Genomic DNA, 12,453 nt, shown 5'->3' with positions numbered 1-12,453 from the left:
TAGGCTTTTTGATGCTTTATTTGTGAAGATATTTGTGTCCCTAAGAATAATCAAAGAAGTTTCAAGAAAAGAAGATGGGTGCAAGAAACTAAAGTCTATAGTGAATGAAGGGGAGCAACTAATATATTAGTAAATGACAACAATTAGGAGAGGACAGGAGAGAATCATATCTTTATGGATTAGTTATCAAGAAACTTTTTTTTGTAAGAAGAAAGAAAATAACGATCTATTAGCAAAATAGACATACAGACCTTACTTCATGACCCTGAAGATCTGGTAGAGTGAAAAAAAAAAGTCTCTCCAAGAGGAATGCTAGGGTACTCATAGGGCAAAATGGTTTTAAGAGATTGTCCTAGGAAAGTGCTGAGGACAAAGGATTACACTGAACATAAACCAGAAGTTTCAGAGCATGTATTGAAAGGTTATGTATAAAATAAAACGGAGCACCTAATGGTTTAGACTGGGGGATGAATAGAGAAGTATGGGATTGTGAGGCTGGATAGAACTAATTCGTTATTCTCTGAGATAAGGACATGAAATCATAACCAGAACTCAGACCCCAAATACTGTCTTTGGTGTCACAGCAGCTTAAGAGTTGGATGCTTCTTTAGGTCATCAACCGTTTGAATGTGATTATAAAACAGCAGCTTTTTGGGGTGTTTTGTATAATTTTCTTAATTATTTCAATTCAAGCTATGATAAATTTTGTGTATTTATTCAATATGTGTAACTCATATATATACTTAATTCTGAGTATACATCTATGTTTCTTTGCCTGTTAATTTAATACTATATTAATAATGTATGTAAATGCCTAAAATATTCTAAGTATGTTTTTTATAAGGCAATAAATAGGTTTTTTCCACATTTACTTTCATGAGCATGTCATACAAAACCAAATAAATTAAAAAATCTTTAATGTCCATCTTCTGATTCAGCAAACATTTAAAGGTTTGACATAATCTTGGCTTTCAAACTAATTTCTAATGTATATGGGACCCAAATTTCTGGAATATTATCTATACCATTCTAATTTATGTTTTCGTAGCAACCTACTATTTGAAGATAGCTATAATGTCAATAGGAAGTATTTCATAAGCTTTTCTCCAAAATTTCATGTTTTACATTCATGAGTAAAGCACTGCCAAATTTTGAGTGATACTTAAAATTCAGTTTCAATGTAAGATCTATATTTAATTTATTTTTATTTTTTATTGTAAGTAGCTTAGTTGTAAAAAGATGACAGGCTCCCTTTTAGTCTCCCTATACTAATTTATTTGAAATTGACTCTGTTATTTAGCAGCAACAAATCAGTATTTTCTAAAATGTTATTTCACTGACAACTTGAGGATAGATTTATAGTTATAAAAGTTGTCCTTATACAAGAAATAGTTTTGATCACAAGCTACTGTCTCTGAGTAACTTTTTCTGGAATGTTTGATAAATTTCTTTTATTTTGTTTACATTCGTTAGTGTTAAAAAACATTTGGTTCTAATAGTAACAATTTATTCTTTAAGATAAATAAAGCTTTCAGACCATAACTATGCATACAGTTTTTAAATCGCATTTGTATTTAAAATGTAATATCTTTACATTTTAGCTTTTTATATTTAGGAATTCTTCAAAACTTTGAAACATCACCTTTTATTTACCCAATCTTATTTTAAATTAGTTTTAAAAATCTACCTTCCATTGCAGTATCATCCCTTTATAGCACTTCTCAAATATCTTTGAAAATACTAATTGTAATTCTTCAGAAGTTTCTTAATCTTTCCAGAAATAACTGTATTTCTCCCAGGGTGAGTTTCTTCCTTTGCTCATCTTAGTATTTCTTCTTATTGTTGCTGGCTGTTATCATATGTCTTGTATGGTAGCCCTAGCATTGCAACTCTGAGATCTTTCTTCAAGAGGACCTGCTGCTGGGGGTATATTTGGCTAACTAGATCGAGCTGCTGTACCTTTGGGATGCATTACAGTGTTCAGACATAGGCCAGCCCCACTACTGTTCACATACATTTAAGCATGGCAGAGTAAGCACAACTAGACCAATCCCACCCAATGCAGAACTTCTTTAATGGGCAGTCTTGGCTTGGGGAACTCTTCAAGGGTTGGCTGAGTGTCTCAGAGCTGAAATACTATCTCATGCTCTTTCTTCCCAATCTTTCTTCCTTCCTTCTTTCCTTCCAAAAGTTTTCGGATCTGCATTTCAAACTGAAGGCTCTCTTGCCGTCTCTTGCTCTCCTCAAGTTTATCCCTCATGGACATTTAACCCAATATAATCCTTACACCTCTATTCCTATCTTTGTGTCTGCTTCTTAGAGTACCTTGACTGACATATCTATTCATTCTTGATTTTCTATAGACTAGGTATATTACAATAGTTACCTTACATAGGATACCTCACTTTTCCTTAACATTTCTTTGAAAAGCAGGACAAATTTCAAACTATATCCATGGGTGGTATGTCCTAAATGATAAGATTCATTTTTGGTTTTGTAGAGAGGAGACAAGCAAGGAGGCTACCAAATTTATTTAGAAAGCCTTTGACCACCTTCAGCCTGAGGAAGGGAGACCAATACCTTAATTTGGGGTAGGTAGAGGTGGTTACGGGGAGGTGGAGGCACTGATCTATATGCTATTGTCCTGTTAGAGTGTTGGCCGTTCCTCACACTCTGATTCTATAAATTTTGCCAGTTCTGGATAGCTCCATTGTGGAAAACTGAAAACTTTCGCACCACGTTCCAGTTTCTCTCATACATGTGGTATACTAAAACTCTTCTGATTCGTGACTGATTTCTACAGCCCTTCCAACCTTGCCGGCCTTGTCTGCTTTTGTACAGAACTGCTGTGGTAGCGTCTTTTCTACAGGCTGCAAGCAGTTTCTCACAAGACTAATCTGAGCGGATCTTTCATCAGCTCCCCGACATATCTAAGATTATGTTCCAGGGCTTCTGTAACAGGGGATGTGGGGGAAGTTCCAATAGGACCTCGAGAAAACCGTGGGAACTCAATTAGGTAACTTGGAGCCTGCAGTTTCAGTTGGGATCAAATAGAAGAGAAGGTTCTACAACAAATCCAGTTGTGTTTTTTATAATTAATAAGGTAGAAATATCCACAATACTGTGGTAAAACCCATGCTCTTGAAAGTATTAAGATGATCTTTATTACGTATTGTATGGTGGTGGAAATTAAATTCTAGCAATATTAAAGGAAGTACTTCTCAACTTTCATTTTGATAATTTTTTGGAAGAAGAGAGGAGTAATCACTTGTGTTTAGTGTTCCATCTGAGAACAAAAAAAGCAAGTATTTCAAGTTTTATGACAATTAATTCCATTCACTGACTGATCGATTGATTAATTGAAACCGAGTCTCGCTCTATCACATAGGCTGGAGTGCAGCGGTGCAATCTGGGCTCACTGCAACCTCCGCCTCGCAGGTTCAAGTGATTCTTGTGCCTCAGCCTCCCGAGTAGCTGGAATTACAGCTGCCCACCATCATACCTGGCTAATTTTTGTATTTTTAGTAGAAACCGTGTTTCACCATGTTGGCCAGGCTGGTCTCAAATCCCTGACCTCAGATAATCTGCCCGCCTTGGCCTCCCAAAGTGCCGGGATTACAGGCATGAGCCACCGTACCCGGACTAATTCCTTTTATTTTAAAAATTAAATTTATTAATAGAGTTTAGCTGAGTCATTTATAAAATTAAAAACCATATGTAAAATCAAAAAAAGCATTAAGAAATTACAATAGATACTAAAGCTACACTAAAATATTATCACAATATTATATTCAATTCTTAGGATAACATTAATTTTTATACCAAAATGATTCTTGCCTGGGATAAATTTTAGTTGAGTAACGCATAGTATTTTTAAATTTCTCATCTAGTAAAAGTATTTAAAATATATATCAGGGACTTCAAAAACATATTAAATAAACATACTTTTCTTCCTGTTCTATTTTATGTGCATATCCAACTTTCCATCTCCAATGCTAAGCTGTGAGACTTGTTGCTGCAAGAGTATAGTTGCTTCCTAGGACAATTAGGACAGTGATCAGCTTTAGGTATCAAAATCAACAGCATACTTTAGTCTATTCAAAATTGATATTCTTGACACTCAGAATTTAGTTGTAGAAAAAAAGAATTACCTAAATTACTTCATTTACTATTTCTACTTTAAGAGCCAGGCATAGAGGCACATACATGGTTTTTAGAAATACTTATTCTAGAATCAAAGTAATAGAAACATTTCATCATTTCAGCATCACTCACAGAATCCATATATATACATATATATTTAAAAATTAAAACAAAATTTTTTGACATAACAAGACTTCACTTTACTAAATGCAAATCACCCTGCTATTTTCTATTTTTTTTTTTTTTTTAAAAAAAACAAAGTTTGGTTGCAACCAATTTTTTTAACCCAATTGCATTGAAAAGCTTGGACTAAATTATAGACTTTACGATTTTACAATTTTCATGGAACAAGAAATTCAGAATTTTTCTTAGAGAAAATTAAAAACCTTCCTGTTTGAGAAGAGTGGTAGAGGAAAGACTGAAAGTTCAAAGGGAAGTTCTTTACTCTCTAATGACAGAACTATAATAAGTACAAGTAGAACTCATGCTCTTCAAAATAGAGAGATGATCTTTCTTATGTATTATATGGTGGTGGAAATTAAATCCTAGAAATATTAAATGACATCTAAATAGTAGTAGGGCTGGTACCACTTTCTAGAGTTCTTGAGTTATAAGATTGCTTTTGTGTGTGTGTGTTGTCACACAAACCTTCTTAGAGACTTTATTTTGAAAACTACTCATTTACTTTTTGCCTTTAATATGTTTTTCAAGGTAAATGGCTTATTCTAAGAAATGTGACTTCAAAAGGTTCATATGCAAAACATTTGTATCTGGCACACTGTCTACAGAATAAATTCAGTACATTTAAACTTTTTAAGACTGAAGGCAAGAAAAAAAAAAAGCTAAGATGAATGACTGGTTTAAAATGAGAAAGTTGTACAGTGTCAGCCACGAAGATTCTAGTGAGGTCATGACGAAGAAATGGGTGCCGTGTTTAGCTATACTGAAGGGAACAAATTTCATACCAGCTCGAGATGCTTATAAATTCCCTTTAAAATGTTGTGGCTAACTGCTCCAAAGAATGTGCAAGTTGATTTAAATAAGTTTCCAGAAACTGAACTGTTTATTTCAGTCTTCTCCAAAAGGCTTTGATATGTAAATCAGTTTGGAAACAAGGATATGTTTGCCTCTTAATATTTCCATTCTCTACGTGTGCTAAATGGCAACCTTGGAATAATTTCCTTTGATCTAAGAAATGAGACCAAGTTAGATTTTGTAAAGGTCAGGGTGAGACGAAGAGATTTAATCCAATCCAACCAAAATGAAATCAATTTACATTATTCTCCACATATGAAATAACGTGAGCTCTGGGAACAAATATAAGGTGGTTTAAATACCTATCTGACACTGTGGCCTAAGTCAAGACAATAACCATCTTGAAGCTTTGGTTTCATTACTTATGAAATGGGGATAATGGTGCTTATTTTCTGGGTTTTGTAGGAACAAGTGGCCCCATCTATAAACGCGTAACCCAGTTCTGACTTAGAGTGAGCTCCTAAACCACAGTAGTTACTGACATGCTTACTTTTGCACTCATTATTATTATAAGGGTTGGGGCTGTGGTTCCTGCTAGATGTACTAAGAAGAGTAACACGTAATCCTTGAAAAGGCCAAAAAAAGCTTAAAGTACAGTAAAGAAATAAACAATTTTAATAACTGTGGCTAACTTGAATATATCCAAGAAGAGCTCCTGGTTGTTTTCTGAAACAATTAAGGAAAATAAATTGTCAATGTTCTTCGCCTTTATCCTAGTGTATCTAAATGAAATCTGGCACCTGATGGGCCATAATACCTTTCCCATCTCTTTCCCCTGAGCAGAGTAACATTTGGCCAGTATACTCTAGAATAATATTATTGCTTTATGTGGCTGATGCTCATTCTGATTGGTCAGTGTCATTGCCATATGAGTTGCTAAATATTTTGGGTATCATCCCTACTTCCATGCCAGTTTATGGGTGTGTTAAGGCAAAAGACACAAGAATTCTCAGATGTTGAAATGGTGCAAATTGTTTTCCTGGGCTGAGTACAGTTTTCTTGCTTTGAACACAAAGGCTAATTTATACCTCTTGGTAACTACATAAATTGTGAGTATTCTCAGAATTTGACCTTCTGGAAAACGGCGTAGATAAATTGTGTCAGACTTTATTCATCCAAAGAATAAAAATGTTTTATTCTAACCTGAAGTTTCTGGAAGGTGTCTTAATCAGGTTAATATTGATCTTTACTGGTTTTCCAGATTCTTTCTTCTGAAACACTTGCCATATGACCAACAGCTGTGTTGTTTTAAGCAAACATATTTTCACTGAAAACATCAGCACTGGCATTTTCAAACAATTACATTAAAACTTTGGCAACCGAGGAGGGAAATACTGTGGATTTTTACAAATAGCATCTTTCACCACTTCCAGTCAGTCTTTCATTTCTATAGATGTCAGTAGCAATTGGCTTTGTGTTCTGATTACTTATCGTTTATCAACGAAACAGTCAATATTACTGATACTTCTTTTCCAATTGAATTTTTAAAATTTGGATTGAAAAACACATATCATCTACCCTTTTAATAAATATTAAGTGTATCATACAGTAATGTTAATTATAAGCACAATGTTGTACATCAGCTCGCTACAACTTTTTCATCTTGTGGGACTGAAACTTTATACTGATTGAATAGCAATTTCTTATGCTCTTCTCTCCTGGCAACCACCATTCTACTCTTTTCCTTGATGAATTAGACTAACTGCCTCATATAGGTGGAATCATGCAGTATTCTGTGAATGGCTGAGTTCACTTAGCATGATGTCCTCAGGGTTCATCCATGTTGTACCATATGATATGATTTTCTTCTTTTTTATGTCTAAATAATATTCCATTTCATGTATATACTTTCTATGGTCTGAATGTTTGTGTGCCCCAAAAATTCATATGTTGAAATCTTGACTCTACTGTGATAGTATTAAAAAGTGGGATCTCTGGGAGGTTGTTAGATCAAGAGGTCAGAACTTTCTGGAATTAGTAACCTTATAAAAGAAGCCCCAGGGATTTTTTTAGTTTTTATTTTTTTATTATTGCCTCTTTCAGCATGTGAGGATGCAACGAGAAAGCCATCAATGAACCAACAAGGAAATGAAACTTTACGAGACACCAAATCTTCTGGTGCCTGATTTTGGACTTCCCAACCTCCAGAACCATGGGAAATAAGTTTCTGTTACTTATAAGCTACCAAGTTTATGGTATTTTTATAGTAGAATAAATCAACTTGAATAAAGCCACATATTCTTTATTCACTTATCGATCGATGAATATTAAGATGGTTTCCACGTCTTGGTTATTGTGAATAACACTGCAGTGAACATCAAAGTGAAAATATTTCTTTGAGATCCTGATTTTGACTGTTTGTGATAAATACACAGATGTGAGATGACTCAATCATGTGGTCATTTTAGTTTGAATTTTGTGAGGAATCTCCATACTATTATCCATAGTGACTGTGCTATTATATACTCCCATCAAAGGGCACAAAGGGTTTTAATTTCCCCACATCCTTACCAGCACTTGTTATTATCTCTTTTTTTGTTTGTTTGTTTGGTTGGTTGGTGTTTCTTTTTGTTGTTGTTGTTGTTTGTTTTTGATAGTAGTCCTCCTACAAGTGTAAAGTGATATCTCATTGTGGTTTTGACTTGTATTTCTCTGATGATTAGTGATGTCAAGTATTTTTTCACATGCCTGTTGGCCACTTCATTGTCTCCTTTGGGGAAAAAAAATGTCTATTCAAGTCTTTCTTAGTATGCTTTTTGTTACTATAAAGGAATTTCTAAACCTGGATAATTTGTAAAGAAAAAATGTTTGGTTCATGGTTCTGCTGGCTAGAAGATTCAAGATTTGGCATCTGGTAGGCTGCTTTCTCTCATGTCAAAAGGCAAAGGAGAACTGGTGTATGCAAATATCACATAGTGAGAGAAGAAACGAGGAGGGAGGGTGATAGGTTGTTTTCAACAATCAGCTTTTATGGAAACTAGTAGAGCAACAACTCACTCACCCCAGAGAGAGGGCATAAATCCATTAATTAAATATTCACTACCATGGCCCAAACACCTCCTATCAGGCCCCACCTCCAACATTGGGCGTCAAATTGCTATCAAATTTCAACATGGGATTTTGTGGGGTCAAACATCCAGTCTCAGCAAAGTTCTTGTCTATTTCTCAATGTTTTGTTGTCGTCGTTGTTGTTTTGTTTTTGCTACAGATTTGTAGAAGTTCTGTATACTGTTGTCATTGTCAGTTTAGGCTGTTTTAACAAAAGTTCCATAAACAAAAAAGATTTCTTATAATTCTGGACTGGAGGCTGGGAAATTCAAGATCAAGGTCCTGGCCTATTTGGTTTCTGGTGAAGGCTGGCCTCCTTCCTGTTTTGCAGACAGACACCCTTTTGCTGCATCTTCACATGGCAGAAAAAAAGAAATCCCTCTCTAATCTCTTCTTATAAAATCACCAGTCCCATTTACAATCATTCCAATCTCATGTCCTGTGGACTTTTCCTATGTGACTGTTGCCATGATAAGGTCATTTTCTTTTATTCCTAGTTTGTTGAGTGTTTTTATTAGGAAACCATGTGGAATTTTGTAAAATGCTTTTTTAAAATATATCAAAATAATTGTGTGATTCAATTATGTTATTATGGTATATTGTATTGATTATTTTTCATATGCTAATTTGTTCATGGTGTGTAATCCTTTACATATGTAGCTGAATTGGGTTTGCTACTGTCTTGAGGATTTTTACATCTCTGCTTATCAGAGTTGTTGGCCTGTAGGTTTTTTCTCTTCATTTATTTTTCTGGCTTTGGTATAAGTCTAGCCTCAGAAAAACTTGGTTTCTCGCTGCAATTTTTGCTAAGAGATTGAGAAGGATTGGCACTAACTCTTCTTAAATGCTTAGCAGAATTGACCAGTGAAAACATTTGCTCCTAGGCTTTTCTTGGTTGGTATATTTTTATTGCTAATTTAATATTCTTACTTGTAATTGATCTGTTCAGATTTCCTGTTACTTTGTGACTCAGTCTTTGTAGCTTGCATGTTTCTAGAAACTTATCCATTTCTTCTAAGTTATCCAATTTTTTGGTATATAGTTGTTCATAGTGGATTTTTATGATTATTTTGATTACTATGGCATCAGTTGTAATAACTCCTTTTTGATTTATGATTTTATTAATGGGTCTTCTCTTTTTTTAGTCTATGAAAAGATTTGTCAATTTTGTTGATCTTTTCAAAAAATTAACTAATTTTGAAAACACCATCATTAATTTTTTTCTATCCTTTATTGTGTTTATATCTGCTCCAATAGTTGTTACTTCCTTCCTTCTGCTAAATTTTGGCTTGGTTTGTTCATTTTCTGTGATCTTACAGCATAAAGTTAGGTTTTTATTAGAAATCATTCTTTCTTATCGATGTAAGCAGTTATTGACATAAATTTGCCACTCAGTACTGCTTTTGCTAAGTCCCATAAGTTTTAGTATATTGTGTTTTTGCTTACATTTGCCAGTAGTTATTTTCTAATTTCACTTTTACTGTTTTTTTTTTTTTTAACCAATTGGTTGTTATAAGTTTGTTATTTTCCACATATTGGTGAACTTTTCAATGTTTCTTCTGCTATTAATTTCTAGTTTTATTTTATTGTGGTCAGAAACAATACTTGATATTATTTCAGTCTTCTTAAATTTGTTAAGACTTGCTCGATGGCCTGATGTGTGACATGTGATCTATTCAGGAGATGTTCCATGTTCACTCGGGAAGAATGTATATTCTGCTGCTATTTGGGTGAAATGTTCTGTATATGTCTGTTAGATCTATTTGATCTACAGTGCTGTTCATGTCTTCTGTTCCCTTATTGATCTTCTGTCCGCATATTCTATCCAATATTGAAAGTAGAATATTAAAATCTACTGTTACTGTGTTGCTATCTATTCTTCCTTCTGTTCTGTCAACATTTGCTTCACATATGTAGGTTCTCTGATATTGAGTGCATACTTATTTATAATTGCTATAGTATTCTGTGAATTGATCTTTTATCAATATAGAATATCCTTCTTTTTCTCTTGTGACAATTTTTGACTTTTCGTCAATTTTGTCTGATATAAATATACCACCCCTATTCTCTTTGGTTTATTATTTGTATTGAATAACTATTTTTTTCTTTCACTTTCACTCTATGTGTGTTTGTAAATGTAAAGTGCATCTTTTTTGAACAGGGTAAACGTAGATTTTGTTATGCGACATAAAGTTGGATTATGTTATTTTACTCATTCATCTGTTCTATGTCATTTGATTCAGGAGTCTAGGTGTTTTTTTTTTTTTTTTTTCTTTTGAGACAGAGTGTCACTCTGTAGACCAGGCTGGAGTGCTGGCGTGGGATCTCAGCTTACTGGAAGCTCCGCCTCCCTGGTTCACGCCATTCTCTCACCTCAGCCTCCCGAGTAGCTGGGACTACAGGTGCCCGCCACCACACCTGGCTAATTTTTTGTATTTTTAGTAGAGACTGGGTTTTGCCGTGTTGGCCAGGATGCTCTCGATCTCCTGAGCTCGTGATCTGCCCGCCTTGGCCTCCTAAAGTGCTGGGATTACAGGCATGAGCCATCTCACCTGGCCTAGAGTATAATCTTTTACCTTTTCTTTTTTTACATTTAAATTCCCTTTGTTAGATTATTATAGTATTATGTATTTGCATTTACATTTTCCATTACCGGTAAGCTTTCTACTTCTATAAACTCTCATGTTGCTGTTCAGTGCCTTTTTATGTCAACTTGAAGGACTCCCTTTAGCACTTCTTGTAAAACAAATCTAGTTACGATGGAATCCCTCAGCTTTTGTTTAACTGGAAAAATCTTTATCTCTTCTTTATTTTTGAAGTACAATTTTGCTGGATACAGTATTTTACATTGGTAGTTTTTTTTTTCCTTTCAGCACTTTAAATTTATCATCCCACTCCTTCCTGTCCTACAAAGCTTCTGCTTAGAAATGCATTGATAGTCTCAGGGAGGTTTCCTCGAATGTGACAAGTCCCTTTTATTTTTCTACTTGCAAAATTCTCTTTGTCTTTGGCATTTGATAATTTGATAATACTGCATCTTGTCATGGAATTCATTGAGTTTCTCTTATTTGGGATGTATTAGGCTTCTTGAATCAGCAAAATCAATCTGGAAGTCTCCTTCCTTCCCTGGATTTGGCATGTTTTTTTATCATTATTTCTTTATATAGCTGTCTCTCTTCTTTCTTTCTGAGTCTTCTACTTCTGAGATATCCATAATACATACATTGGTCCACTAGATGTTGTTGCCTAATTCCCTTAAGCTTTCCCCATTCTTTTTCTTATGTTTTTATTGCAGTAATGACATCAACATAAAATTTACCATCTTTACAATTTTTAAGTGTATACAGTATTGTGGTATATCATACCTTCATAATGTGCAACCAACCACACTGTTTTTCACAGTGAATGCACCACTTTACATTCCAACCGATAGTGTACAAGAATTCCAAATTTTCCACATTTTTGTCAACCCTTGTTAATTTCTGGTTTTCTTGATAGTAGCTATTCCAATATGTGTAAAGTGATATGTTATTATAATTTTGCTTTTCTCTAATGATTAGTAATTTTAAACATGTTTACATGTGCTTATTAACTAACTGTATTGCTTCTTTTATAGAATATCTATTCAAATCCTTTGCTCATGTTTAAATCAGTTGTTTGTTGTTGAGTTTTAGGAGTTTTCTGTATGTTCTAGATATTAATACTTATATAATCAAATAATTTGCTAATATTTTCTCTCATTCTGTGGGTTGTTTTTTTCCTATGTGGACAATGTCTTTTGATTCACTTAAATATTTTCTTCATGATTCAGTTTGTCTATTTTTTTCCTTTGTTGCCTGTACCTTTGGTGGTGTCATATGCAAGAAATCACTGCAAAATCTTATGTCATAAAATGTTTGTCCTATATTTTCTTCTAAGAGTTTTATAGTTTTAAGTCTTGCATTTAGGTCTTTGATCCATTTTCAGTTTTTGTATATCGTATTAGGTAAGGGCCCAACTTTATTCTTTGACATATGAATATTTAGTTTTCCTACCATTATTTGTTGAAGAGACTGTCTTTTTTCCATTGAATGATTTTGGCCCCCTTGTCAAAAATTGTTTGATCATGTATATGAGAGTTTATTTCCAGGCAGTATATTCTATTCTATTGGACTATTATCTGTATTTATGCTATTACCATATATTTTGATTACTTTGCCTTTTTATATGTTTTAAAATTTTAAAAAA

The sequence above is a fragment of the Mandrillus leucophaeus genome, unplaced genomic scaffold (assembly GCF_000951045.1).
Source record: "Mandrillus leucophaeus isolate KB7577 unplaced genomic scaffold, Mleu.le_1.0 Scaffold90, whole genome shotgun sequence".
Taxonomy (NCBI): domain Eukaryota; kingdom Metazoa; phylum Chordata; class Mammalia; order Primates; family Cercopithecidae; genus Mandrillus; species Mandrillus leucophaeus.
Note: the sequence above shows the minus strand (reverse complement) of the source record.